The sequence below is a fragment of the Oncorhynchus gorbuscha genome, linkage group LG23 (assembly GCF_021184085.1).
Source record: "Oncorhynchus gorbuscha isolate QuinsamMale2020 ecotype Even-year linkage group LG23, OgorEven_v1.0, whole genome shotgun sequence".
In the NCBI taxonomy this organism is placed as follows: domain Eukaryota; kingdom Metazoa; phylum Chordata; class Actinopteri; order Salmoniformes; family Salmonidae; genus Oncorhynchus; species Oncorhynchus gorbuscha.
In genome coordinates this window covers 41,471,339-41,495,971 of record NC_060195.1, presented here as the reverse complement: position 1 = coordinate 41,495,971, position 24,633 = coordinate 41,471,339, and the positions used below count along the sequence as shown (strand labels likewise).

At 40.4% G+C, this 24,633-nt stretch overlaps 1 protein-coding gene across 4 annotated transcripts in view; it reads left to right on the top strand.

Annotated features, from left to right (window-relative positions):
• The window catches only part of LOC124011661 (leucine-rich repeat and immunoglobulin-like domain-containing nogo receptor-interacting protein 2), a 415,677-nt gene that overhangs the window by 374,260 nt on the left and 16,784 nt on the right, over positions 1-24,633 (top strand). The window contains exon 1 of one of the 4 annotated variants that reach the window (XM_046325123.1): positions 6,157-6,333. The exons of the other annotated variants lie outside the window; for them this stretch is intronic. The gene's annotated coding sequence lies outside the window, so the exon portion shown is untranslated. Of the gene's footprint in view, positions 1-6,156; positions 6,334-24,633 lie in introns of those variants that run through there. 4 annotated transcript variants of the gene reach the window in all.

Genomic DNA, 24,633 nt, shown 5'->3' with positions numbered 1-24,633 from the left:
GCTGTTATTTGATACCGCTGTTCAATCACTGCACCAGCAAATCATTTGATCTGTTTTCCTTTTTTAAAATTTTTTTTTATTCTCCTTCTTTTTCAATGTTACTATTTAACTTCTCTGAAAGGATTGCACACCATCAAGTTAGTCTTCTGGAAGTGGTCGATAACTAAAGTGGGCATGGTCAATAAGGAGAGGCTCAAAATGATAACGAAATCAGTAATGTGCCATGAGAAATGGCTATGTTAATGATTGTTTGTGAAGAGGTGTGTTTGCAGGGGAGCTCATTCTGAGCTTATCTTCCAGGAACAGGCTCTCTGTGTACCTCACCTCAGGTCTCAGCGAGGCAACAAACTCTTTATGTGAGGTAAATACCCATGCTGTGAAGTCACAATCCGCAAAGCTCCCTACCGACTGATTGACAAGGCGGGAGTGGGAGTATAGACCACTGATAAACTATCTTTGAAATGTGACTTGAGGTTTAGTACTTTCAGTTAGGCTGTCCGCAGAGTGCATGACTGTGCACTTATGCAAACTAAGGGAAAATCTATTCACGTATATCTGCTCATATTGCACCTGAAACATATGGAATTGCACAGTTCATGCCCCTTTGTGCACTGTATTAGGGGTTTCAGAGTCAAAGTTTTACGATGTGATAATTGTACCAAACTGTATCAAGATTTCGGGTATTTCAAGATATAGATAGTGATTTGTACTGATACTGCAAAGATTCTCTCAGTATTTTGAAGACCTGCAAATTCAGTTTGAAGCAAGGGGGACAATTCATCATTATAGTGACATAGCAATATGTCACTGTAAGTGGCATATAACTACCGATATGTTAGCTATTGTGACATATAAATACAATGGTTCAATGTCTATTTTGACATATTCTAATGAGACCAAATTGGAGGATTGTTTTCTTATATTGTCTCTCCGCTGCTTTGTATATTATGTCATGCATTCTTCCAGTAATAGAAGACATCTTTGGGTTGACAAAGGGTATATTTTGAGTCGATACTGAGTACACATTCGTGACCAATGTGACTAGATTATTGTGTCATTCGGTCATTTAGTTAATTATGCTTTTTAACAAAAGGTCACTCAAATTAGAAGCCAGAGAAAGCCACCTAATTAGCCTTAGCTGCCTGTCAAAAGCATTGGCTTAGATAGATTTGTATTCAGATTTACATGTTACTCTTCATTCCTCTACCAAAGCTTATTTTCAGCATGTTCAAAATGAAAGGTGTGCTTGCGGGAGGGGGGAGGAACACCCATGAGCTTCCTCATGAATAATTAAATAGCGGGAGGCAAAAAAAAAACATTTGGATAATTAACCATGCAACTAAATATAGATGAAGGGTATGTTTTGTTGAACAAGTTCGGAGTCTTCTATTGTAGGTGGAACGTGAAAGCAACATCAGCGATGGGGAGGAACATAACCACCTGACTGATTAGTTGGGAAACCGTTGAAATGACAAAATAATATGAGTTGAGCATGTCACTCCGTGAATACGCATCTACATATCTGCATCTTTGCCTTCTGTATTTGTTTCAAATGGAAACATAAAACGCAACCGGTTTATGTGTTCCAAAATGGATAAGATTGTGTGTTCTTATCAGCAGATAAAATATTTATGGATTTGGTGTAATGCTGCAGCGTTTAGTTCTTGCTTTGAGAGACTAGTCAAGGACCATATCACCTCCACCCTACCTGACACCCTAGACCCACTCCAATTTGCTTACCGCCCAAATAGGTCCACAGACGATGCAATCTCAACCACACTGCACACTGCCCTAACCCACCTGGACAAGAGAAATACCTATGTGAGAATGCTGTTCATCGACTACAGCTCGGCATTCAACACCATAGTACCCTCCAAGCTCGTCATCAAGCTCGAGACCCTGGGTCTCGACCCCACCCTGTGCAACTGGGTACTGGACTTCCTGACGGGCCGCCCCCAGGTGGTGAGGGTAGGCAACAACATCTCCTCCCCGCTGATCCTCAACACGGGGGCCCCACTAGGGTGCGTTCTGAGCCCTCTCCTGTACTCCCTGTTCACCCACGACTGCGTGGCCACGCACGCCTCCAACTCAATCATCAAGTTTGCGGACGACACAACAGTGGTAGGCTTGATTACCAACAACGACGAGACGGCCTACAGGGAGGAGGTGAGGGCCCTCGGAGTGTGGTGTCAGGAAAATAACCTCACACTCAACGTCAACAAAACTAAGGAGATGATTGTGGACTTCAGGAAACAGCAGAGGGAACACCCCCCTATCCACATTGATGGAACAGTAGTGGAGAGGGTAGCTAGTTTTAAGTTCCTCGGCATACACATCACAGACAAACTGAATTGGTCCACTCACACTGACAGCGTCGTGAAGAAGGCGCAGCAGCGCCTATTCAACCTCAGGAGGCTGAAGAAATTCGGCTTGTCACCAAAAGCACTCACAAACTTCTACAGATGCACAATCGAGAGCATCCTGGCGGGCTGTATCACCGCCTGGTACGGCAACTGCTCCGCCCTCAACCGTAAGGCTCTCCAGAGGGTAGTGAGGACTGCACAACGCATCACCGTGGGCAAACTACCTGCCCTCCAGGACAGCTACACCACCCGTTGTTACAGGAAGGCCATAAAGATCATCAAGGACATCAACCACCCGAACCACTGCCTGTTCACCCCGCTATCATCCAGAAGGCGAGGTCAGTACAGGTGCATCAAAGCTGGGACCGAGAGACTGAAAAACAGCTTCTATCTCAAGGCCATCAGACTGTTAAACAGCCACCACTAACACTGAGTGGCTGCTGCCAACACACTGTCATTGACACTGACCCAACTCCAGCCATAATAATGGGAATTGATGGGAAATGATGTAAATATATCACTAGCCACTTTAAACAATGCTACCTTATATAATGTTACTTACCCTACATTATTAATCTCATATGCATATGTATATACTGTACTCTACATCATCGACTGCATCCTTATGTAACACATGTATCACTAGCCACTTTAACTATGCCACTTTGTTTACTTCGTCTACACACTCATCTCATATGTATATACTGTACTCGATACCATCTACTGTATGCTGCTCTGTACCATCACTCATTCATATATCCTTATGTACATGTTCCTTATCCCCTTACACTGTGTATAAGACAGTAGTTTTGGAATTGTTAGTTAGATTACTTGTTGGTTATCACTGCATTGTCGGAACTAGAAGCACAAGCATTTCGCTACACTCGCATTAACATCTGCTAACCATGTGTATGTGACAAATAGAATTTGATTTGATTTGATTTGATTTGATTTGATTTGATTTTTATCGATATATATACATATATACAGTGCCCTCAAAAAAGTATTTTCGACCCATTTACTTTTTCCACATTTTGTTCGGTTACAGCCTTAAAATGTACTAAATAGTTTTTTTCCCTCATCAATCTACACACAATACCCCATTATGACAAAGCAAAAACTAGTTTGAAGAAATGTTTGCTAATGTATATAAAAAAAGGAAATATCACATTTACATAAGTATTCAGACCCTTTACTCAGTACCTTATTGAATCACCTTTGGCAGCAATTACAGCCCCAAGTCTTCTTGGGTATGACGCTACAAGCTTGGCAACCTGTATTTTGGGAGTTTCTCCCATTCTTCTCTGCAGATTCTCTCAAGCTCTGTCAGGTTGGACGGGGAGCGTTGCTGCACAGCTATTTTCAGGTCTGTACTGAGTTGTTCGAACGGGTTCAAGTCCGGACTCAGGCTGGGCCACTCAAGGACATTCAGAGTATTCTCCCAAAGCCACTCCTGCATTGTCTTGGCTGTGTGATTAGGGTAATTGTCCTGTTGGAAGGTGAATCTTTGCCCCAGTCTGAGATCCTGAGCACTTTGGAGCAGGATTTCATCTGTACTTTACTCCATTCATCTGTGCCTGTATCCTGACTTGTCTCCCAATCCCTGCCACTGAAAAACATCCCCAAAGCATGATGCTGCCACCACCATGCTTCACCGTAAGAATCGTGCTAGGTTTGCTCCAGTCATGATTCTTGGCATTCAGGCCAAATAGTTCAATCTTGGTTTCATCAGACCAGAGAAACTTGGTTATCATGGACTGAGGGTCTTTAGGTGCCTTTCAGCTAACTCCAAGGGGGTGTCATGTGCCTTTTACTGAAGAGTGGCTTCTCCCATTTCCACAGAGGAACTCTAGATCTCCGTCAGAGCCACCTCCCTGAACAAAGCCCTTCTCCCCCGATTGCTCAATTTGGCCGGGCGGAGAGCTCTAGGATAAGTCTTGGTGGTTCCAGCCTTATTCAATTTAAGAATGATTGAGGTCACTGTGTTCTTGGGGACCTTCAATGCTGCAGAAATGTTTTGGTACCCTTCCCCTGATCTGTGCCTCGACACAATCCTGTCTCGGGGCTCTACGGACAATTCCTTCGACCTCATGGCTTGGTTTTTCCTCTGAAATGCCCTGTCAACTGTGGGACCTTATATAGACAGGTGTGTGCCTTTCCAAATCATGACCAATCGATTGAATTTACCACAGGTGGACTCCAATCAAGTTGTAGAAACATCTTAAGGATGATATATGGAAACAGGATGTAGACATTGTCAATGGTCTGAATGCTTTTGTAAATAAGGTATTTCTGTCTTTTGTTTTTAATACATTTGCAAAAAAATTCTCAACCTGTTTTTGCTTAGTCTTTATGGAGTATTGTGTGTAGATTGATGAAGAAATGGTTTTATTTAATCCATTTTAGAATAAGGCTGTAAAGTAACAATATGTGGAAAAAGTCAAGGGGTCTAAATCATTTCCTAAGCACTACATATTGAATATGGGCATCCCTGCAGTATTTTTGACAATGTCATTTCAGATCATTTAATGTTAAAATTCCAATCCCAGTATTTTACACCTGGATATACATTGTATAAGACAAACAGAAATCGAATATTGATTAAACTGTTAAATACACAAGAATCAGCAGCTGGCGTCATGATAACTATAATCTTTTGCCCCCTGCATGTTTTCCTTTCTGGGCCAAACATGGGACGTAACGTGACCTCATCAATAGCCAATCAATCTCGAGGACATCTGAATACTCTTTAATCCAATAAACAGGGTTGTAATTACATTAATTAAGCTTCCTCACAATGACTCTTTGAGGGGTTCATTAAATACTTTGATTACAAAACTTTTGTGTTTTAGTGCATAACTCAAGCCAAATGGAATTAGCTTTGCTAGGGAATAGGGTGCCATTTGGGACACACCCTTAGATGTGTGTCCCAGTATTGGTCTATGTTTTCATCAGTAACAAAGATAACAGACATAATCTGGACCCTGAGATATGATTACATGGGTGACCCGGCTCAATCTCCCTCTATTTCAGTCTATTGATGTGAAGAACGTAGTAATTCTACCAAACTGTACTGTTCTTGAGCCCTCTTATTCTTGGCTACATCATCAACTAACAACAGCAAATGCTACCTCAGCAACCACAATTAGAAATGAAACTGTATGGTCTGCCACTATTACCGCCATCACTCTTTTTTGTTTGGGATGGACAACATGTATAGTGTTGTCACGCAGTCATGGTTTCACTCATGAACATTCCTTTGTTATTCCTTTGTTATTTGTTATCCTCTTGGAGAAACAATTATGCAGTTTCTCTATATGTATTTTAGTATGTTGTGACAGGGAGTGGAAATGCACTTTAGATGGATAACATTTTGCAGATCAATAATGTATTATGTCTCCCTTCTCTCTGCTGACTGTCATCAATGAGGAGATGAAAGTAGGGAAAACTCCATAGATCTACAGCCAGTCATTAAAACTGGGAGGGTCTCATTGTAGTTAATGACTTCCTCACCACCCTCCTACAACAAAGGAATGATTCAGACGATTGTAAGCAAGTGGCCAGACTTATACAAGCTGACATTTAGGACTCCGGGAGGCTTTTAGTGTCTCAAGTCCCTCCCTGGGAGGAGCCACATCTGAATGGATTTTAATGGCACTGAGTAGAGTACCAAAGGTCAAGCCTCTTGATTGCATGGATGTGTCTGTCAGAGAGAGAGAGAGAGAGAGAGAGAGAGAGAGAGAGAGAGAGAGAGAGAGAGAGAGAGAGAGAGAGAGAGAGAGAGAGAGAGAGAGAGAGAGAGAGAGAGAGAGAGAGAGAGAGAGATGGAAGCGGTAGCTTGAGGGAGATGTCTAGCCATTGTTGAGCTGAGCAAGAGATGGCTATGGGAGAATGATCCTATGAGATTCCGGTATCACTGGATCAAGTATCCAGAGACCTCATTGGACTAACAGGCAGAGAGGAAAAATGGGTATGCTATCGTGTTGTTTGCTATGGCTCAATCTAGGATAACCTACTGTAACAGCATTTTGAAGCTGTCCTTATTTTGGTTTGCCAAGATCAGACTTTTTTTGTAGTCATGTGATTCATAAAATATTTGTGGTATTGATTTTGAAAGTGAGGCCATAAAAATAAGAGTTTTGTGGAGAAAAGACTTGTTTCTAGAAATGCTGCTTGCATGTCAGATGTGTTGTTAGTGAACTTGTTGGATGCAACGGAGTGGGTGGAACACAACCACGAGGCTAGTGAATGCAGTACTGCTGGAGCTTACTGTAGTGGTTGTTGGTATCCTGATTGTTTTGGGTTGTTATTGTTGTTTCACATTTAGAGGATATAGAGGGTCAGTGGAGGGTATCAAGGAATTGCTGGATATGTATCCCTCCCTATATGACACAGTGCCATAAACCTGAAGCCTGCTAATGTTTGTGTCTGTGTAGTTAAGGAGTGAGCAAACAGACGCTAATGGCTATATTGTTTGTCGCTCTGGATCGCTGAACCATTTTGAGGGAAACGCGGGGGTCGTCAAAGACATTCTTCTCACCTAACTAGCCCTTTGGCTGATTCACAATACAGCTGAGACACCCCTGACTCATATCAGATGTGGGATGCCCGGACTTGGGAGATGGAGTGTAGCAGAAGATACTTAGCAGCCCACACATTGAACTCTTAGCTCTTTTTAATGCATTTTAATCATCAGCCACTTCCCCTGTGGGCAGAGGCTAGGCTACACTTGCGTCAGGGCCAGATGGAAGGGATTGTTTTAGGGTGTATTGGTATATTGTTTTGTGACTGTGACAGCTTTTCTGTTCTGTGGCTGTGACAGCTCGCAATTATCAAAGACACTTAGTTCAGGCATGATAAACGTGGTTGTTTTAGGGAGGCTGTGAATTTTTTAATTGGTATAGATTGTGTGGCAGTGACTGTTCTCTGATGTCACTACTCGCAAATACCAAAGAGTAGGAGGTCAGTGGGAAAATTCTGAAGAAACATGCCAGTGACTCGTATGCAAATGTATTTTTTGTAATGAACAAAATAATGAAAATGGCAAATTGATTAGTAATTTTGATTTTACGCAGGCCTTTTTCAATAGACCTCATAGCACATCCGGTGGGTTCGATACAATAGATTCAACTTGGATGGTTTTCAATTGGAACTCCTGTTTGCTGTGAAGTAGGCCTTTATATAATGTTGGTCATTTACAAAACCATTCCGAGCACTTATAACCTGCCACCATACGCACTAACAACCTGTGTCCACTTCCTGTGAAATAAGATAACTAAGTGTGTTTCCTTCCCAGACATCCATTTAGTCGGTCTATCATATTAAACACTGCTTTATGTGGTACATTAAGCATTCTTTCTTGACAAATTGCATTAGCTTGTGCGGATATGTGGAAAGAGGCTTGCATCTATATCATGTGGGGGACGTGTGTTGGAAATACAGATGGGAGCCATCAGTTATCATTGTCTTAAAACGTTAGCACCGGACGTCATGATTAATGTACCATAGGGTTAATATAAAGCCTGATCTTACCTTTAACTGAGGTGGAACATCATTTATGTCTGGCTAATACACAGATGTATTTGATACACTCGTGTATTGTATTGTTTCTTGCAAGGTTTGCCATTTAGAATAAATAGAACAAGTTGTAGTTGACTATTCGTGATCTACCCCAGTGTTTCCCATCCCAGTCCTCTGAGACCCTACACTAGCATGGCTTTGTCAACTAATCAAGGGCTTGAAGACTGGTTGACTACAGTGGAATTAAATGCTCTGGAATAGAACAAATATGTACAATGTCTAGTGGTCCCCGGGGGAATAGTTTGGAAAACATTGTTCTTAACAACTATCAGTGTTGATAGCTGAGTTATGCTAATCTTAACAAAATCAGCAACATTATAGTATATGTTATAGTATACCAAGCTTACACTCCCTATATAGAGCCTGTTGCAATTAGCCTGTGCTTAGAGTACACATGTTCCCGCTCTGGCATTTTCTCTGAAGGCAACTTAACATGGCAGGGTTCCACAGCTATTACAGACAAATGTGTTCTATAGCCCCTGGGTAATATCCCAGCACACAGGGGATGTGCTGAGGACATTTGCATTAGGCCCCTTGAGGGTTCGATGTGACGTTATCCCACTGACGTACTGAGAACGTTGTACGAACACCATGTGATGGTCCAATATGGTTTCTCTTGGGGACATTTGTCGAGTTCCCTGTACATTCCCAGGATGTTTCTGAGGACCATGTCAGGACGTTCTCAGGAATTTAATTTCACTAGTACTTAGGAGCTTTTCTCTCTGTTCGTTCCAGGGACATTTTTAGGACGTTCTTGGGACATTGTGATACGGTCCCATGAAGGTCCCATGAACGTTCTTGGGATGTTGTGTCATGGTCCCCTGGAGGTTTTGTCAAGTTCCCGGTTTGTTTCTATTACATTCTTGGGACGGCTCCTTGAAAGTCCCCTTAACGATCTTGGGACATTATGTCATGGTCCCATAGAGGTTTTTGTTACGTGATGGTCCCAGGATTCCCAAACCATTATAAGTGAAGTAATGACATGAGGGTTTTAAGGTAAGTATATTTAGTAGATGACAATATGATTACATTTGCCATGATCACTTTGTACTGACTTTTCAATATGACCCCACCCGGCATTTGAACTCTTAACCTCTGGATATGAGGTATGCTGATCATTCTGCTGTGCCACAGATTCTGTAGATTTGTAGAAGTTACTTACACATTTACTACCTGTAGTACATCTCTGCACTTAACAAAATAGTGCCATCTGCACTGCTATTTTAGTCATCAGTTATTCTGACTATTGTCTCATTGATTTAATTTACTATTTTTGTTTGGATTTTCAGTATTGTTTTCCAGTGTTGGTGATATTATTCTGTTCTGATGTTACTCCAGAATATAATAATAGTTAGATGGGTGCAGGGGTCTAAGGCACTGCATCTCAGTGTAAGAGGTGTCACTACAGTCCCTGGTTCTAATCCAGGCTGTATCACATCTGGTCATGATTGGGAGTCCCATAGGGCAGCGCACAATTGACCCAGCGTCGTCCGGGTTTGGCTGGGGAAGGCCATCATTGTAAATAAGAATTTGTTCTAAACTGACTTGCCTAGTTAAATACAGGTTTAACAAAGCTGAGATTTTCTTTAAAGTGCAAAGTGTAGGAATAGGCCTTCATGTGAAATCAGTCACTGATACAGAAATGGTGGCCTCGCAGGAAGATGAGAATGTTGTGACCCAAGAGGTTGGGAGTTCAAATCCCACATGTTAAATTATGATTACTTTATGAATAAACATATTCAATGTAATTGTATATTTCAAATATGTAAATTGAAAAAACTGTATGTTAAGATGCTGTTTGTAGCATTGCCAGAAGACAAAGAGCTGTGACTGGATCAGTGCTTCACCAATTGTGGGCTTGGCAACAGTAACAAGGGGTGATGTGTAATGAAATGTGTAATGGGTGGGGGGGGAGTTTCTTCATGACAATTGGGTGACGTCCCTGGGACGAACCAGGACCTAAACAAAAACCTCTGGGGGACCATGACACAAAGTCCCAAGAACATCCTAAACTAGACAAAACCCCCAGGGGACCATGACAAGGTCTTGACGACCCAACAACTCATTATTGTTTGCAGGGATGCACCTTTTATACTACTTGGCCCTGTTAATGGTAGAATAAATACCTGTCCTGAACATCCTACTCATGGTAGAGAACACATACATGCTTCCCTATAGTGCATTTTGACCTGTTCAAGTGGTGCAATAAAGCATAATAAATTCACCTCAATATCAATATGAAAATACATTACTGTATTACTGTAATACATTACATTACATATGGTAAGGGTTTGAAATTATTCTATTCAATACCTTAGTTTACCCCAACGGAAATGAGTGACTCAAATCTTGAGGACTTCCCCATTTCTTCCTGTTTCCCAGGTTCCCATCTACGGTGGCCTCAACGATCAAAGTACTCATCTCTCATCTTGACTTGTATATTGATAATAATCACCTGCACAGGGCTCGCCAATGATGTCCTTATTCGGTGCCATGATAATTGAGTCCTGGCACATTTAATGACAAAATATTCAGACACGCTGGCAAGCTCCTGTTCCTCTCCACATTTGAGTTTAATTAATTGATAACTATTAAACATGGGATGAAGACTGTAAGTCATGGTGTTAAATTGTGGGTAAATTGAGGCCCATCCACTTGACGGTGCTCTTTGGCTGCTCCTAAACTCAATGCTTATCAGAAATAATAATAAAAAGCAGCTGCTTCCATCTTGCAAAGTGTATGGCTGATTAGCACTGATTAATTATGTTTGACTTTGCCATGTGAATAAAGCACTAGGCCAATTGGAGAATAGCAGATTATTATTAGCCTACCCAAGGCCTTTGATTCTCACAGTTAGGGATGTGGTCCAAAATCTCTTTCTCTGCCTCACATGACTCCTGTTGGTGATTATGTTGCAGCTATGGTAATTGTGTTAATCTCAAGCTACTTTCCCTTTCATTTGCTTCTGATTGATGACAATATTTGGAGAACATTTCACTAATGTGTTTTGACCATAATGTCATAATTTGTCCATATAATCCCTACAATATGATTCCAATAATTTAGTTATCCCTTTCTTTCTACAAAATATGCATGTTCAATCGGAGTCAAATGGTGTTTGATCACACTGAAAATTGGCATTGTAACATTGGCCAGTGGAGGATGATGTACAGGAAAGGATGTCCGAAACAACAGCATACATTGGTACTAACGATAAATCGCACTAATCAAAGATACAACAAAAATATGTGGTGTTGTTATTGTTCTAGTGTGGCTAAACTACAGTACAGTAGTGAGCTAGATACACTGGTACTGTAACAGAACCATGTGAGAATGTACTTGATGTTTTTTAACTAGGTCACATCCCTTACATGGATACCATTGCATGTACTGAGAGAGTTTGAGTTACACAACCCACTCATCAAAGCTCATCAAAGAATAGGCTAGTGTCATTTTGCGCCTTGGCAGACCATATGGCTCTAACCCATGCCATCCATCATCCTTTACAAAAATAACTTGAATAATGTATAAACCAACAAGAGAACGTTCCAGGATTGGCTTCTCATTTCCATCGTCACCATCCTCTTTGATTACTTGCAGACACTCCCTTTATAAACGGTGGATTGATTGCACTCTGGCAATGCATTAACCTGTGAGTTAATTACATGTTTCCTTCAGGGTAGAGTCATTAGAAGCTATAAGGCTCGTTAACATTTCAATTATAATTGAATAACTTTTCCATACAGTTACCCTTGTGAGGATAGTTTGTTATTTAATATTTGATATCTGGGAAATTAAGATATCAAAAGCAGCGCCGACATATCTAATATGCGTATGTTAACCCCTTCACATTAGCGATCTTACAGTTAATGGTGGGGCGTACTGCACAGCATGCTGTCTCTGTAATGTGGAGTGTACTGGAATTCATGAGATGCGGCTTGTGTGTATGAGGTTGGTGCAACTTCAATTCAAGTCAAGGCCAAGCCTGCATAGTTTAGAAGGAAAGTGTCAGGGACCATCGGCCTTCAGCTTCCATTTGAATTTATTTCTGTTCCCATTAAACGGTTAAATATTTTTCATTTTGCAGTACACTGTGTACACATGAGTCTGAAAATGCCTAACGCAAGTCTTAATCCTATTATGTAAAGTCCCTGTACAGTATATTTGTTCTATTACACACACATGTAAAAGTGTGTAATTAATACACATGTAAATTAGAAATGTTATTTTGTATATCCCACTCTCCCTGACACTAGTCCTGCTAACACCAGACTCTCTATGCCCTTGAATTAAGAGTCTGGAATGGCTGCTTTGATATGTCGGCACAACGCGGCGACAATGAAGGGGATGTGCCCTCAGACTTCCAGGCAACACCCTATGCTGGTTGGATATCCCATTTTGAAATTAATGAAACATCATTTATTGGTTTACATAGGGCGGGCCCAGCCCGGGCCCAGCCCTTCCACTTCCAACCAGCTCCTGAGTGGCGCAGCAGTGTAAGGCACTGCATTGCAGTGCTAGAGGCGTCACTACAGACCCTGGTTTGATTCCAGGCTGTATCACAACCGGCATTGATTGGGAGTTCCATAGGGCGGCGCACAATTGGCCCAGCACTGTCCGGGGGTAGGCCCTCTTTGTAAATATGAATTTGTTCTTAACTGACCTCCCTAGTTAAATAAACAAATCTGGGGCAAACACACACAGCTGCTAGCAAGCACAAACTTTCAGAGTTTGGCAATTGTTTGCTGATAACATCATGAATAGTCCAGATAAATCATCACACACATTTTAAAAACGTTAGAACAACCCTTCTACACTAAAACAAGTGACATATTAGACAACAGCAACCTGTTTAATGTTACGATCTTGTGGCTAGGAAGTAGCAACTAACGTTAGCTAGCAAAGTTCAGCCCATAGAATGTAAGACAGCTAATAGCTTTAGCTTGCTTTCTATCAACTCAAAATCAGCTAGCTAATAAAATATATGTTTTAGTTACAAATTAACTAGTTAGCTAATTACAGGCAGAACGTTTCTTTACCCCACTGAAGTTATTAATTCTCTGTTTACAGAGTAAACTCTGTTTACAGTGCCGATTTTAGCATATTGGTGGGGCAAACCATCCCCCAAAATGTTTAGATGCATGCCAGCAAAGCCACTACACAACACAACACTAAACAATACATGAATTGTACTGTAACGGTGACAAACTGTGCCCACAAAGTATTATGGCCTACATAAAGCTTTCCCAACAGCAGAGTCCCAACAGCAGTCCCACCTGGCTATCAACTGAGCCTTTTCTGGCAGCAAAACAGCCTCATTTTCTGCCTTTAAAAAAATAGCTGATATGGCTGACTTGCTTAAACAAATGTGGTTTCTACTGACAATTGAGATGTACAAACTATGGCATAAGGAGACGACAAGCAGATAAGAGGCCATCCTTAATTTAAATGAAGACATTCATGAGCAAGCTAGGATGAACATAGTCAATATAACAATTTGTTCAGCACTTTTGAAATGTACAGCGACAGCATTCAGAATATGGGCCGTTCTTACAGTGTTCTTCCTGTACACCAAGTCAGAACTGTAGGATAAATACAGGGGGATATAAGCAGACAATGGAACCTCTTACAACCTCTATAATTTCTCATCATTACTTCTCTTCATGTGACAAGGATTAATAAGGATTTTCCAGTAGATTGTCAACTTGATTCACAATGATGACTGCTAGCCAAGATTTTGAAAGTATGATATTGACATGATCAGTCCAATCAAAGTTACTGTAGATATACCTTAATTTTATGTGATTTTGTCTGCAACCAATGACCTTTAACCTTTCTTGGATGGGCACATCTAATGTAACTATGGCAGCACCAAAGGGGCTTGAATTATTGGGCTCTATCCTTAGATTGGCAGTGACGTAATGTCCCCATGAATGACAGAACACTGAGCCAATTACTGCACAACTAGAGAACATTACCAACACCTACACTCTGCTCCGTACTGTATTTTCGGCTGGCTGCCCCATCACCACAGAATGCACTGAAAGCTAGGCTGAAACACCAGCCTTTTGGAGCTGCCATACTCAAGAAAGCTAAAAAGAATCCATGTTTGTGGCTCAATTTTGATTTTGATACGTTGTTTGCATACTGATATGTGACATGTATTAATGACAAAATAACATGCAAAACAGGCACCCCCCCCAAAAAAATGTTTTGGGAATATATAGAGACTATATGTGTTATTTCATAGTTTTGTTGTCTTCACTAGGTAGCGTAAAGAAATAGGTCAACATTGGGCACACATACTCGTTCAAGGAGTTTTCTTTATTTGTACTATTTACCTATTTGACCTATTTCTTTACATTACCTAGTGAAGACATCAAAACTATGAAATAACAGATGGAGTTATCTAGTAACCAAAAAAGTAGTTAATTATTAAACAGATTAAAATATATTTTATATTTGAGATTCTTCAAAGTAGCCATACTTTGCCTTGATGACAGCTTTGCACACTCTTGGCATTCTCTCAACCAGCTTCACCTGGAATGCTTTTCCAACAGTCTTGAAGGAGTTCCCACTTGTTGGCTGATTTTCCTTCACACTGCGGTCCTACTCATCCCAAACCATCTTAATTGGGTTGAGGTCAGGGGATTGTGGAGGGCAGGTCATCTGATGCAGCACTCCGATCACTCTGCTTGTTCAAATAGCCTTTACACAATCTGGAGGTGTACTGGGTCATTGTTATGTTGAAAATAAATGATAGTTGCACTAAGTACAAACCAAATGGGATGGCGTATCGCTGCATAATGCTGGTTAAGTGAACCTTGCATTCTAAATAAATCACTGGCAGTGTCACCAGCAGAGCACCCCCACACCATCACACCTCCTCCTCCATGTTTCACAATGAGAACAACACATGGTTCCCATCATCCGTTCACCTATTCTGCATCTCACAAAGACATGGCGGTTGTAACCAATGTAACCAACGTATTCAAATAATGATTGACATATTTTCATAAAAACTTCATTTTGATGAATTTATTCATACTATTTCATCCTTCCACAAGATATAGTACCGAAACAAATCTAGGGTTGCTACCCAAGCTGGCTGGTTGTTTGTTCTATTAGTTCAGTCATTCAGTCTTTTTGTTCTGTGTCTATGGACACGACCCTGACGTTCGTTCTTATCCCTTGCTTGCTAGCTAGCTAGCCAACTATGGCTAACTTACAGTCATAATAATAACAGTAGCTGCAGTTGGTTTAAGCTGTTTTCTATTTAAATTCATTTGGATACATCAATAACAATGAGTTAATGATTTCACCTTGCATAGAAAATGTGGTCTCTGGTTAGGACACTGTTGTTCACAGAAGATAGCCAACAACACAGCTAAAACAATACAGCTAAAACAATACAGCTAAAACAATCACTTCAAACTGAAGCTGGAAAGACTGCAAACTAGCTGCACTTTGTTTCATTTTACCTTTTTTCAACAGATATTTCTTTGTTTATATCCATAAACATTATGACAGCTGATTCATGATTTCGACTGGCTGAGAAATGCTGCCTGCCTTTCTCTCTCATCCCGACACCTTTTCATAGTGAAGATCAAGTTTATAACTTCCCTGCCTGGGCTGCTGACACAGTGGATTGAGCAGTCAGATGGAACAGAGTAAATAGGCATTTTAAAGTAATATATCCAGCCGGTGATAATTTGTGGAATAGCCCACGGCTGGAATGAGCTTTTAACCAATCAGCATTCAGGATTAGACCCACCCGTTGTATAAAAATTAATAGAACACAGTCTGGCCCAAAAAGACCAGACTACAGCAAGTATAACCAACAACACCAATTAAATCTAAAATATCTATCTAATGCAACATTTACTACTGTAAAGATAAAGAAAACATGTACTTTATTTTACAGGATGATATAATGCATGAAGCAAACATGGGGAATGACATTTTGAAATGTGAAGGTGTAGACTCAGTGAAGTTGTCTAGTGGAGGTGTCTTTCATCCCTCGGCACCCTGGTGGAGTGGAACAATTATTGTTCAGCCCTATAGTAGCATGATTCTGGTTCTGATTCTGGATAGCTGAACTCCTGTAAATAGAGAAAGGACATTTAGATGTATGTAACAGTTTTCCAACCATAACATTCAAAGATTTTTTTCCAACTAGAGACCCTAGGGAGGATGAATGAAATGTTGAACTACATCAACCTTGTACTTATTCATATGAATTTGGAACTAGAAGGGGGAGGTTCCCTTACACAGACACAGAGAAAACAACTGCAATTTGACAATAGAACAAATAGTGCACTTGGAACATCATCATTATGTTGATAAATTAATTGCAGTCAATAATTTGGAATGAAAAGGTCTAGGTAGCCTAATCAGCCAGTGCACACTTTGGCACAGTTTGTATGTCAGTGTCAGACGGCTGGTTTGGAGTCAAGGTGCCTGTGCTGAAGGTCAAGTAAGCAGGCATCGCCACAGACACCTACAAGGGCTTATGTTAAACGACCTCTGCCACTACTGCTTGTAGTACTTGAGGAAGAATTTGTTTCGATAAATCATTCCATAGCCATTCCCTTCCTAAACCAGACTATATAGTCTTCAGACTTCTCTCTCTCTCTCTCTCTTATCACTATCAGCATTATTCTGAGCTGCAGGCTTGAGGGCAACCAACACAGATAAATGTACAAGACAACCAAAATGAAAAACCAGCTCCCAAGATAGAACACCCTTTCTTTGTGGATAGTTACATTAGGTACAGTCTCTTTATTCCTGTACCCTCTTATAACTAACACGTTGACTATGGTCTTTAAGAGGGTTGACAATTGTTGGCTAAACAAAGCGGACATCTTGGAACATACGGCTGGAGCACAGAGACACCTTTGGGTGTGAAAAGCCATTGCATTAGATGGAATGATTGTAGCCCAAGGGCCACATCAAAAACACCCTTAAAACCTTCCAGTGGAGATATGGACCAAGCCAATTTCTCAAATGGCTTTTACTTGTTCATTGCACAGGGGCCAAGTTTGTTATCTAATCCTCAACTACTTGGACAAACACCAGCAAATAGGACGTGCCTGCTTTTTGAGGTTTTGGGGATGTTGTACAAGCCTCCACTGATACAGCTGTGTCTGCTAGGGGCACGCTTACTGCATTTAGCTCTGCTTTAGTTACAGTTGAAGTCAGAAGTTTACATACACTCATTACAACTTGTTTTTCAACTACCACAAATGTCTTGTTTACAAACTATAGTTTTGACAAGTAGGTTAGGACATATATTTTGTGCATGACACAAGTGATTTTTCCAACAATTGTTTACAGACAGATTATTTCACTTATAATTCACTGTATCACAATTCCAGTGGGTCAGAAGTTACATACACGGCCTCCCGGGTGGCGCAGTGGTTAAGGGTGCTGTACTGCAGCGCCAGCTGTGCCACCAGAGACTCTGGGTTCGCGCCCAGGCTCTGTCGTAACCGCCCGCGACTGGGAGGTCCGTGGGGCGAGGCACAATTGATTGGCCTAGCGTCGTCCGGGTTAGGTAGGGTTTGGCCGGTAGGGAAATCATTGTCTCATCGCGCACCAGCGACTCCTGTGGTGGGCCGGGCGCAGTGCGCACTAACCAAAGTTGCCAGGTGTGCGGTGTTTCCTCCGACACATTGGTCTGGCTGGCTTCCAGGTTGGATGGCGCTGTGTTAAGAAGCAGTGTGGCTTGGTTGGGTTGTGTATCGGAGGATGCATGACTTTCAACCTTTGTCTCTCCCGAGCCCGTACGGGAGTTGTAGCGATGAGACAAGATAGTAGCTACTAAACAATTGGATACCATGAAATTGGGGAGAAAAAGGGGTAAAATTCACACACTAAAAATAATCAAAAGAAGTTTACATACACTAAATAGTTGACTGTGCCTTTAAACAGCTTGCAAAATTCCAGAAAATGATGCCATGGCTTTAGAAGCTTCTAATAGGCTAATTGACATAATTTGTGTGAATTAGAGATGTACCTGTGGATGTATTTCAAGGCCTACCTTCAAACACAGTGCCTCTTTGCTTGACATCATGGGAAAATCAAAAGAAATCAGACAGATGAATGTACTTTGGGACGAAAAGTGCAAATCAATCTCAGAACAACAGCAAAGGACCTTGTAAAGATGCTGGAGGAAACTGGTACAAAAGCATCTATATACAAGGTTAAACGAGTCCTATATTGACATAACCTGAAAGGCCGCTGAGCAAGGAAGAAGCCATTGCTCCAAAACCACCATAAAAAAGCAAAAATCACGGTTTGCAACTGCACATGGGGACAAAGATCATACTTTTTGGAGAAATGTCTTCTGGTCTGATGAAACAAAAATATAACAGTTTGGCCATAATGACCAACGTTATGTTTGTAGGAAAAAGGGGAACGCTTGCAAGCCGAAGAACACCATCCCAAACGTGAAGCACAGGGGTGGCAGCATCATGTTGTGGGTGTGCTTTCCTGCAGGAGGGACTGGTGCATTTCACAAAATAAATGGCATCATGGGGGGAACTTTTGTGGATATATTGAAGAAACATCTTAAGACATCAGTCAGGAAGTTAAAGCTTGTTGGCAAATGGGTCTTCCAAACGGACAATGACCCCAAGCATACTTCCAAAGTTGTGGCAAAATTGCTTCAGGACAACAAAGTCAAGGCCCTCGCCTCAATCCTATAGAACATTTGTGGGCAGAACTGAAAAATCATGTGCGAGCAGGAAGGCCTACAAACCTGACTCAGTTACACCAGCTCTGTCAGGAGGAATGGGCCAAAATTCACCCAACTTATTGTGGGAAGCTTGTGGAAGGCTACATGAAACATTTGACCCAAGTTAAACAATTATAAAGCAATGCTACCAACTACTAATTGAGTGTATGTAAACTTCTGACATACTGGAAATGTGATGAAAGAAATATAAGATGAAATAAATCATTCTCTTTCACATTTTTTAAATAAAATGGTGATCCTAACTAACATATGACAGGGAATTTTTACTATGATTAAATGTCAGGAATTGTGAAACTGAGTTTAAATGTATTTGGCTAAGGTGTATGTATAATAATATAATAATAATATATGCCATTTAGCAGACGCTTTTATCCAAAGCAACTTACAGTCATGTGTGCATACATTCTACGTATGGGTGGTCCCGGGGATCGAACCCACTACCCTGGCGTTACAAGCGCCATGCTCTACCAACTGAGCTACAGAGTATAGTTCTGACTTCAACTGTATGTGACCATTGATGATCTTTGCTTCAGGTGAATACCTTCGAGATATTTCTCAAAGGTATTCATCTAAAGCAAAGAGTATCCCAGGTCATGAATTATTTAATAGTCAGTGACAGTGGGTTCCATTGCAATCCACTGGGGTGTACTTATCATCAAAAGGTTTAGATGGGCCAAACATTTCATACTCTGTCTGCTGTGCTCTCCAAGTCTCTATCAGCTTTCATTTGAATAGTCATTTGCAGTGATCGAGTTGGCATACAAAATCTGCTGAAGTTGGATATCTCATTTTAAACAGATGCCTTGATGATTCCACAGATCATAAACAAGTCTGTGTGTTATGAAAGATGTTCTTCTTCTTTTTGTCTTGAAAAGCATCAACTTTTAATGTCAAAGTGCATAAATGTTTCTTAATCTATTGATTTTCCATGTTGTATTTTACTGAGGCTTTATGAAAGGGGAATAACAGTGGAATGGTTGATTAAACATGAATAGATTCTTCATTAATTTAATCTCCCACTGAATCTCCATTAATATACATTGTATTTTTCTTTAGGATGCAACTGAATATTGAACAGCTGTGCTGTTGTTTTTGTGAGAAGGAGCACTGTGCACACTCAAGACAGAAAGGAGAAAGAGCCAGAAGGAGAGGGTGAGAATGGAGAAATTGAGACAGTGAGAGAAAGAGAGAAAGAGAGAGAGTGGGAGAGATCTGTGGTGGCCCATGGAATATACAGGTCAACTGCCTGGGGAGTGATCGCAATCTCCTGTAGCTGCTCTCTCACCTCTAGATTTCAATCTGATAAAAGCTCCTTTGGCATTCACAAGCTCAGACAGTGAATAGGGCGGTCTGCCTGCATTATCAGATAGGCCCTATAGCAATATGAGCGTACATTTTGATGTAGTATCAGTCTCAGAGACAACGCTCAGCTGACCACCCTGAGGTCATCCCAAAGACACGAGAGCCAAAAGCGTTTGGGAAGAATGTGAAAACACTATTGTGAAGTCATGCCACATACTCTAGGCTATTGCACATGCTGAGAAGGATGGCAACGTGTGTTGGTTGTGACTGCGCAAGTAAAAGGATGAACTCTGGCACTTCATGGTTGCTCATCATGTGATTTTATGCGCAATTAATGTGATAACATGTGACGTCATCAGTGGCTGTTAGTGCTGTTTAATGAGGGAGGACAATATTTTTTAATGAGCATATTGGGTGTCATTCACATTCCATTCACCAGCTCAATGAACAGTAATGTTGATAAGTTTAGGCTACTCCATGATGCTAAAATCTTCCCTATGTGGCTACAAAATAGACTGTGAATTAAAGTTTACGACGTAGGTGCACAGGTCAAGAGAAATTTGAGTAATCAAGGTGACATACATTGGCACATTCAATATCGCCTTACAGGGTGTAATCATTTGTCCAACAGTTGCAAACAAAATGTTCTATTGGACAAATTCAGGTATGTTTATTCCCGTTTCGTTCAGTTTGCTTCCATTTAAGAAATCTTTTAACAGAATCGTCCGAATGAATACACTCCTGATCACATGCAAACACAGTTCACTTTCATCCCTTTGATCGTTGTATAATTCCTTCTCACATCTATTCACTCTCCTCTGCTCACTTTTTCCCTTTTGTTGTGGACTTCAGACATCAGGCGAAAAAACACTTCCAAGCAAAACCTTCATATCATAACCACTATCCGCTACACACAGCCTACATTCAATGTCACCATATTACTTTCCCCTTAAGAGGCAGTAGAAGAAGACAAAAATGTATTTTACCCATTGAACGACATCTATTGCAGGATAAATCAACATTAAAGTTTACATATCTGGCCATATATGGATGAAAAATGTTACTTTATGGGTTTGTTACGTAGGCTTCTTCTAGGCCAGGTGTTACCAAACTGGGGTATGTCGTCAAGGGTACGCCAAATAAAAATGTGATTCATATAAAAATAAGAAAACAGTACATTTGTATATTACAGAGGGGCTATGCATTTGGGTGACGTTTTTCACTCACCTGGGTACCCTCGTTTCAGTGCCAAAAACAAAATTAAACCATCTAGTGTTCGGCAAAATAACAACACAAAGTCAAATACAGGTAGCCTAGTAAAATAATTAACATCCAGTCACATTAACCGTTACTCTCTCACAGGAAACATTCACTCTTGCGCAGACATTTAACGTAATTCTTCCTGCTGCAGTGGATATGGCTGGGACAATGTTGGGGGGAAAAGGCCAAAATAAACTATACAGACAATGATTTCATCAAACAACACTGTTTCACAGCGCATCAGTGACATGGCAGGAGATGTTTTGAAACAATTACTGCTTCGCATACAAGCCAGTGAATTATATGCGTTACAGCTGGATGAATCAACATACGTGCCGGGCCTGGCACAGCTCCTGGTATATGTCTGTTACCTTTATGGGGGGGTCAATTAAGCAAGACATCCTATTCTGAAAATCATTGGAAACCATGACAACATGAGAGGATATTTTTAAAGTACTGGACAGCTTTGTGACATCAAATGGACTCTGGTGGTCAAGATGTGTTGGTATCTGTACTGATGGCACAAAAGCCATGACAGAGAGACATAGTGGAGTGGTAACACAAGTGCAAGCAGTTGCTCCTGACGCCACTTAAGAACACTGCAGCCTCCACGAGAGGCTCTTGCTGCCAATGGAATGCCTGGCAGCTTGAAAGACGTTTTGGAAACTACAGTGAAAATGGTTAACTTTGTTAAAGCAAGGCCCCTGAATTCTCAGGTATTTTCTGCATTATGCAATGATATTGGCAGCGATCATAAAATGTTTTACAATATACGGAAGTGTGCTGGTTATCAAGGGGCAAAGTATTGACATGTTTAAAAAAAATAAATAATTGATAGACGAGCTTAAAGTTTTCACTACTGACCATAGGTTCCATTTGCGTGATGTGTTTCTCACATGACTGGCTTATCTGCGTGATGTTTTTTCTTGCCTGAATTATCTGAATCTAGGATTACAGTGACTCTTGGGACAAAATTGAGGATATGATTAAGGGGAGTCAGTAGAGGTTAAGACGCTGATGCCCTTTGCAACCACGTACCTATGTGAGAGCGGATTCTCGGCCCTCACTAGCATGAAGCTAAATACAGGCACAGACTGTGGGTGGAAAATGATTTAAGACTGAGAATCCAAACATTGCAGAGTTATGTGCATCCTTTCAAGCACACACTTCTGATTAGCCTGTGGTGCATTATTCTACATTTTCGATGAACAAATAAGGTTTTATATGTAAGATGGCTAAATAAAGAGCAAAATTATTGATTATTATATTATTATTATTATTTGTGCCCTGGTCCAATAAGAGCTCTTTGTCACTTCTCATGATCTGGGTTGTGACAAAAACTCACACTCATTCTTATGTTTAATAAATGTATCGCAGAGTGTGTGTGTGGCAGGCTTACAATGATGGGAAAAAACAACATTTGACAGTGCACTGACCCTGGTGCTAGAGGGGGAATGCAGCTGGAGGTTGAATGTTTGAATGGGTACGGGACTAAAAAATATTTGGGAACCACTGTTCTAACCTATTGCTTCTACTACATATAATAATACGATGAACTTATGTCTTTACATTAAAAACCAAACTCTATCAAAATTCAAGCCATTCCAATAAATGTTATAACCCTTGATATTCAAGAATAGGACTTGGAAATATGGAAGTATAGATTAGCCAAATTGTTTGACATGAGCATAACCCCAAAACTAAGGATTTATTAACCAGCCCTACTCTGTAGTTTAGGATTTTGTTGTCATGGAGGACTGATTGGGCACATTGATTTGAGTTGATAAAATAAAATGTGGTGCTCACGGAATGTCATGCTTTGAGCACTACTGAAAATGCTAGTTACATGTGAAAAATGTATGCTATATGCTGCTTTTGCTGTAGGCCTATTGTTTACCTTTCTGTTGGTGACACTTTGATATCTTGATAATATGCAGCTATTTAAACGGCAAATCCACAGATTAAACAATTAAATAACGGTCGCCGCAGCTCTGTTTTTGGTAAAAAGCTCAGGGATGGGCCTGGAGAAATGTAACCACTCTCAGAATAATAGACAGAGTTATGGATGCAAGGACCATCCATGAAGTCAAAATTATCGTTTTAACTGACTATATAGTGTTTGTTTTATGATTACAATGTTTACAAACATTGGAGAAAAACAAGCTTATATTTTGATATTCTTCAAGAATATATATATATATATATATATATATATATATATATATATATATATATATATATATATATATATATATAGCCAGACAAAAGTTTGGACACACCTACTCATTCAAGGATTTTTCTTTATTAGTACTATTTCCTACATTGTAGAATAATAGTGAAGACATCAAAACTAAGAAATAGTACATATGGAATCATGTAGTGTTAAACAAATATAAATATTATTTATATTCAAGATTCTTCAAAGTAGCCAACCTCTTCACACTCTTGGCATTCTCTTTACCAGCTTCATGAGTTAGTCACCTGGAAAACATTTCAATTAACTTCTTAAGGATGACGCAGAATACAGTTCCCATGCAGGAACATCACTCAGGGGAATTTCAGAGCGCCACCTATAGTTTTTGATAAAACTCAAACTTTCATTAAACTTTCATTAAAATACACATTCAAGGTAGTGAATTAAAGCTACACTCGTTGTGAATCTATCCACCAAGTCAGATTTGTAAAATGATTTTCGGCGAAAGCATGAGAAGCTATTATCTGATAGCATGTACCCCCAAAATACTGCAACGTCACCTAACACGACAGATTTTGCGGTAGCCGGCACTACCCAAAACGCAGAAATAAAATATAAAACATTCATTACCTTTGACGAGCTTCTTTCTTGGCACTCCTAGATGTCCCATAAACATCACTTTTGGGTCTTTTTTTTAGATTAAATCGGTCCATATATAGCCTAGATATCGATCTATGAAGACTGTGTAATCAAGGAAAAAACTGAGTTTGATAACGCAACGTCATTTTTTAAAATTAAAAAAGTTGACGATAAACTTTCACAAAACACTTCGAAATACTTTTGTAATGCAACTTTAGGTATTAGTAAACGTTAATAATCTATCAAAATGATCACGGGGCGATGTATATTAAATAGCTCCACGTCCGATATTGTGTCCAAATATTCCTCAACCAAAACATCCGGTCGGAGACCGGAGGAAAAGCCCTGCCTTGTGTCGGTTTGACCAAGAAACAAATCCGAGACAAATGATAAGACTGTTGACATCGTGTGGAAGCTGTAGGTATTGCAACCTCAGCCCCATTTAATGTGGTTCACGTTTAGCAATTGGTTGAAGTGGCGCATGGATATATTTTCCCATTTTCAGTGATCAGATTTTCCTGCACTTTTCGATGAAA